At 42.0% G+C, this 6,635-nt stretch overlaps 1 pseudogene; it reads left to right on the forward strand.

The window, feature by feature from the left end:
* The first annotated feature begins 2,794 nt into the window (after nt 1-2,794).
* LOC142841637 (ATP synthase F(1) complex subunit gamma, mitochondrial pseudogene) lies at nt 2,795-4,158 on the forward strand (annotated as a pseudogene).
* The last annotated feature ends 2,477 nt before the right edge of the window (nt 4,159-6,635 follow it).

Consider the following 6,635-nt stretch of genomic DNA (forward strand, 5'->3'; position numbering starts at 1 on the left):
TCCTGAGTTGGAGGCACTTTCACTTACATGTGAGTTTCTGAAATTGTTTACATATATTTTCCATATAAAAGCCATGATACCAAATAGTGCAACTGGATTTTCAGGGCCGTGCCATCTCTTGCATACTGGTTAAAGGGTTTCTATGTGAACTTTTCTTGTCAGGAAAAAAAAAAGCATTACAAAACAAATCCAAATTACCAGTCTGTCTTCTAGAGCTCGGAGTCAGTTGTTAGCCCAATAAATGTTAATGTTGTTTGGAAATGTTTTAAAGCAAATTCTGTGTGTTCCATGTTGACATTACCTTCACTCTATGGCTTCAAGTGCAACACTGTTCATGAGTCAGTGAGACTGAGGCCTTTCTTTTTTGCTGTGGAACCTATGGACTATTGTGGTCAAGCTCACAGGAATGGATACTCAGTGTTCCTGGGAAGCTGACATGTGAGTTCCCTTTTGTGATATATTCCCCACTCAGAATTGCAGAGTCGTTATCTGTTGTTGACTACAGGCAACCTTGCATGGACATCATTCCTGTCTTTTCAGCAGGGATTGGTCCAGTGCAACAGTCATTTGCCATGGGGGAATTCCATTACCTGTCTTTACCAGAAGGATAGATTCTGTCTGGTGTTTACACTAAAGATGGGGGGAGTTTAATTAAGTTCTTCCAAGTGCTAGATTTACTTACACTATCAATTTACTGCTAAAACCACCATTCTCATTTTGGAGAAGTAGAATAGGACCATATGTCTCAAACTTATCAACTGTCAGCATTTCCAGTAATAGTTTTTCTGCTTAGAATAAAAGGAAGACTCTGGTTTTTGAGTCTCCAAAGCCCTCCAGTTAGAACCTTAAGGAGATGGTGATTTGGACCCAAAATGACTATGCTCTTTTAACAGAATGAGTTGTGTAACAAATTCAGTTTCTTCTTTGTCAAATGTTTCAGGGAAGAGTTTGGCAGAGTCTTCCAAAGGTAGGTCTCTTCTCCTCTCATCACCAGTGAAGTGTATGCAAGCATTGAATAAACAATACCACTGCTCCTAAATCATGTGCATCTTTGGCCACGTGACAAAACTTTGGCCTGTGGGAAAAGGTAGAAAACATTAGGATAAGTACATATATTTATTGGCTTGGAGATATATCCAAAGAGATTAGTAAAGATTTCTGAGTCACCGATACATATTTCATAATCCTATCCCAAAATGTTAGCATGGGAGTTCCCCTTTCTTTTCAGCTCAGATGACGGACTTATGGGTGGAGCAGAAATAGACATGCATCTTCTTCTCTAGGAAACAGAATGTCGGACACATGGATAGAAGTTTAAAAGCATATCAACTATCTAATAGAACATGTGGTCTGTCCTCAAATCACTTCGAATGCAGTTGGAAAGATGAGGGTGGCATTGCTATTCAACTCAAAGGAAGTTCACAATGAAGGGTGAAGTGAAGAAAAGTTATTGCATTAAAGACCTGCACCTTAAGCTCTGGAAAGACGCATCTGTAATACCACCACTCATGAGGTTATGGCAGGAGGGTGGTGAGTTCAAAGCTAGCCTGGGCACACAGACAGACGTCTTACAAATAGAAAAGTTTTTACAAAAATCTTACAAATAAAGTGGAACAACGAAGCACTGAGTTTGGAATCCTGAGGAAAGATTTGGGAAGGTTATGATTTGTATTCTGACTGAAAAGCTAGATAGTTTGTACATACAAAATGAAAGGGAATATGGGACATTTTGATTGACAAAGGAGGAAGAAACTAGCAAGACATAGGCAACAGACTCTGTATGGTGGGCAGAAAGTCAAAAAAAGACCCACAATTCCTGGGAGTATGTGAGAAATTTGGCATGGCCTGGTGGATTCCCACTTGGCCTTTTTGGTATAATCTTAAGAATTTCGTTTGATACTGGGTGTGGTGGCCCCCAGAGCCTGTAATCCCATCATTCAGGAGTTAATGATCTTGGGTGAGTTTGTGGACAGCCTAGTCTATATAGTGAGTTTCAGGTCAGACACAGCTGTATAGTGAGACCCTGTCTCAAAGAAAAACAAAAAAACAACAAAAACAAACAAACAAAACAAAACCCAAACAAAACAAGAAAGAAAGAAAGAAAGAAAGGAAGGAAGGAAGGAAGGAAGGAAGGAAGGAAGGAAGGAAGGAAGGAAAGGAAGACGGAAGGAAGGAGAACTTGTTTTGAGAGGTTGGCATGGAGATGGCTTAGTGTGTAGGAGATTTTGTTGTGCAAGCTTGAAAACCTGACTCAGCACCTAGGTAAAATGCCAGGTGTGTCCATGTGAGCATCCGCCATCCCAGTGCTGAGGCTGAGAGGGAGACAAGAAGGTCATTGTGGCTACCATCCTGGCTAAAAAACAGTGAGCTCTGGGTTCAGTGAGAAACTCTGTTCCAAGAGTTTCAAGAGCTCTATACATTGTTAAATTTCCCAAAGCCCTCCTTGCTACACAATAACATGTTTCAAGGCAGAGAATTATGTCTTTCTCTAGCTGCCATAAGCACAGGCACATACATGTTAGTGTCTGTACATGTGCCTACACACACACACACACCCATCCATCCACCTCCCCCATGCACGCGTGCGCGCGCACACACACACACACACACACACACACACACACACACACGATTTGAGTTCCGTATTCAAAGCAAAAGCATCAGGATCCATTGAAGAGCATAACAACATGAAGAAAGCAGTGTTGTGGGACAATTAGAGTAAGATTTATGGGATTACATATGGCCAGCCAGATGGCAAATGCTCCAGCTGCAAAAATTCTTCCTTACCCCCACAATGAGCAGTGAGACGAAAGCTGAAAACCAGCAGCAAAGCAGGCTCCGTTGGAGAATAGGACCTAACGGAAGGAATTCAGATGCGAAGGACACACACCTCCACCTGGCTTACAAGGCTGCAATGCAGCATTCTGATATAGTGTACCCAGAGGGAACCAAGAGACACATAAACCCGGCAAAAGAGGAGAGCTACAACAGTGAGAATCTATTATTCCTTGGCCCCGTGCCTGCCACTCCAACCCAGTTTTTATTTACACCACTATCATTGAACTGCCCAGAAATTCATGTTTTCTAATCCTTCCAGACTGTTGGCCAGAACATGCTTTCTTTTGTTGTCTTAAATGCATCTTTTGTATATAGAATGGCCACCAAAGATATTCAGGCCATACTCTCAGGATTCTGTGAACATGTTATTGTTTAGCAAGGAGGACTTTTGGAAATTTAGCAGTGTACAGAGCTCAAGATAGGGAGGCTGATCCTGAGCCATCTGAGAAGGTCAGTTCCAATCAGAGAACTCTTCTTGTCTGTAATTAGAGAGCTACAGAAAGCAGAGGAAAAAGGAAATGTCGGAGAAACATGAAATATGAGAACAACTCACAGCCATTATATCCACTTTTGCTGGAGGGAGAAGTGACATGAAAATTGTGCGAAGGAATGGGGGTGGACTCTGGGAACAAAGATTGGCCTCTGGCTAAGAGCCAATGAGGAAATGAGAACCTCTGTCCTACAAAGGGAAGGAAGTGAATTTGGTGAACATCTGAACAGGCATGAAAGCAAATCCATCTCCTAGCCCCAGAAATAAATGCAGCTATCATATCTTAGACTTTGTGACGCTCAAAGCATAGAAGCCATCTAAGTCATAATTTCCACAATTTTTTTAACAAGTTATACTTGATAGGATTGGCGAAAAAATCAGGGGCATATTTTAAGGGGCTCACTCTGACCAGTTTTTGGTGTCATTCAAAGACTTGGAGATGAGTAAATCATTGCCCTTGGATTGTTAAATTCTGGATATGACTTTGATGAAGGTTCTATCGTTTTTAATCAGCTCAAATCTGCTATCTCCTGGAAGACAGAAGAGAAGCCCCCTTATCTCTCGATGCCATTGCAACTGCTGAGAGCATGAGTATTTATGAGGGCATCGCTGCTGATGTGCCGCAGCAACACCAGGAATACAATCTGCACATCTACCTGAAGGAGTCCTCCACCAGCGAGCACAGTGCCGGGATGAGAGCTATGGATAGCACCCGCAAGAACGCCTCTGATATGATCGACAAATTGATGCTGATGTTCAAGATCACCTGTGTGGCTATCGTCACAAAGGAGTTGATTGAAATCATCTCTGGAACTGCTGCTCAGGATTAATGGAAATCAAGTTGCATCCTTAGACAAGAGGTAAAGAAAGAAAACACAGTAAACTGATTTTGACTGACTGCTGTCTGTCAGGAGAAAACAGGGTCCACTGAGATACAGAGATGGCAAGGTACTTGTAAATTATCTTATGACAAACAACTTACCATGAGAAAGAATTTTAAAGTTAAATGTGGCACGTCTGTGGACAGAGGAAGAACAGAAATCTTACTCTTCAGAACAAAGCGACAGAACATAGCAATGCACCGTAAATTACTTTTGTAAAAACAAAGACTATTGGCTGAGGAGATGGCTCAGTGGGTAAGGGTGCTTGCTGTGCAAGCAAGGGGACCTGAGATCAAATTCCAGAATTCATGTTAAAAAGTCAAATGTGGTTGCATGCAAGTCTGTAAGTCCAGCACTGAGGGGGTGGAGTGGAGTCAGAAAGATTACTGGGTCTTGCTGGCTACCAGCATAGCTCCAGCTTCAGTGGGAGACCCTGTTTCCAGGAAATAAGCTAGAAGGTAATTGAGCAGGAGCCCTGGCAGCCCCCTCTAGTTTCGCCTCATGAGAGTGTGCACCTGCATGCATATTACAAAATACATGTGCAAATACACACACACACACACACATACACACACACACACATACACACACACACCACAACTATTTGGAAAAATAGTCAGTGATGGCTGTGATGGTTAATTTTTTGTCAATTCTATACAAGCTGGGGTCATGTGAAAAGGGGAAATTTCAATTGAGAAAATGCCTCTATAATATTGGTCTGTATGCAAGTTTGTTGGTCCATTTTCATTTTATTAATTGATTTGGAAGGGCCCATCCTACTGTGGATGATACCACTCCTGGGAAGGTGGTCCCAGTGGTATAGAAAAGCTAGCAGAGCAAGCCATGTAGTACAGCTCAGTGGGCTCCCTTTCTCTACAGCCTCTGCTTTATTTCTTGCCTCCAGGTTCCTGTTGTGTGTTCTTGCACTTACTCCCCTTCATGGTGGATTGTAAGCTGTGAGCTGAAATAAAGCCTTTCCTTTCCAGATTGCTTTTGGTCATGGCAGTTTCTACAGCAGTGGAAAGAAAACTAAGACAGTAGCTTAACATAAAAGTTTATGTCATCCCATTTTCGTCAGCAGTAACTGGAGACAAGAGGCTTCCTTCTGATGAAGGGTCCCAGAAGACAAAAATCTATACTTTTATTTATTTTTGACGTTTAAATTAGATTTCTTCCTTTTTTGAACTTTATGTTAAAGTTTTTTATTTTTAAAATTAGCATACAAAGTAATGGGTTTGGGTATGGCATTCCCACACTCACTTTGTTATTGTTGAACCTCCTCCCTCCTTCTCCCAATCACTCTGCCCTCTTCCTGTTGGTCCCCTTCCGTCATCACACTAATAGTTTTTGTGGGAGTTTGAATGTAATCTCATGGGAAGTGGCACTATTAGGAGGTGTGACTCTTTTGGCATGACCTTGTTGGAGGAAGTGTGTCACTGTGGGGTGGGCTTTGAGATTTTCTATGCTGAGGATACCACCCAGCATCTCAGTCAACTTCCTGTTTCCTGCACGCCAAGAGGGAGCCAGCACCACATCTGCCTGCATGCCATTATGTTCCCCGCTATGGTGATAATAGACTGTAAATGAGCCACCCCAATTAAATGCTTTCTTGATAAGAGTCACTACAGTCATGGTTTCTCTTCACAGCAATAAAAACCCTAAGACAGCATTCATGTCACAGGTACCCTGTTACCCTCTTTTGTGTCCTCATCCCATCATTTGATACCATTATTCTCCTCTCTGTCTTCCATTCTACCCTCATGATCTGTACACATACCTCCACATATATGCATGAAGAAGGACGTGAAGAAGAAATCCCATACTAGCTCAGAATTGAGTATAACAGATAGCTATTTATTTAGGGGTAGGCTCACAGATCATGATCCTCTGCATGAACAGGGAACAGGAACCGAATCATGCCACTCAGAAGAGAGGCCAGACGTGTGCTTTACATAGGCATATACAGTATAAGAGACCATGCCCAAGTGGGCAGGTAAATTAAAGGCTACTGGCTGTAGGAATTCCTACAGCATATCCACATAAATAAGATTAAAATTTAGAAACCATGTATGAGAGTATGTATCCAGCATTAGTCCTTCCAAGCCTGGGTTTCCTCACTTTTTGTAGTAATTTTCTGTTCTATCCATTTTCCTACACGTATCATGGCTTCACTTTTCTTTCTTACTGAATAGATCTCCACCATGTTTATGGACCACATTTTCTCTAGCCACTCGTCTGTTGATGGACAGCTCAGCTGGATCCACACCTGGCTATTGGGAATCGTGTGAAACAATAAACGTGGAACTGTAAGTATCTCAGAGTCCTTTGGGTATATGCCCAGGAGTGGTATAGCTGGGTTTTAATTTTTTGAGAAGCTCCATACTGATTTCCTTAGTGGCTTCATCAGCTTTTCAGTTTTAAAAAAG

The sequence above is a fragment of the Microtus pennsylvanicus genome, chromosome X, assembly GCF_037038515.1.
Source record: "Microtus pennsylvanicus isolate mMicPen1 chromosome X, mMicPen1.hap1, whole genome shotgun sequence".
Taxonomy (NCBI): domain Eukaryota; kingdom Metazoa; phylum Chordata; class Mammalia; order Rodentia; family Cricetidae; genus Microtus; species Microtus pennsylvanicus.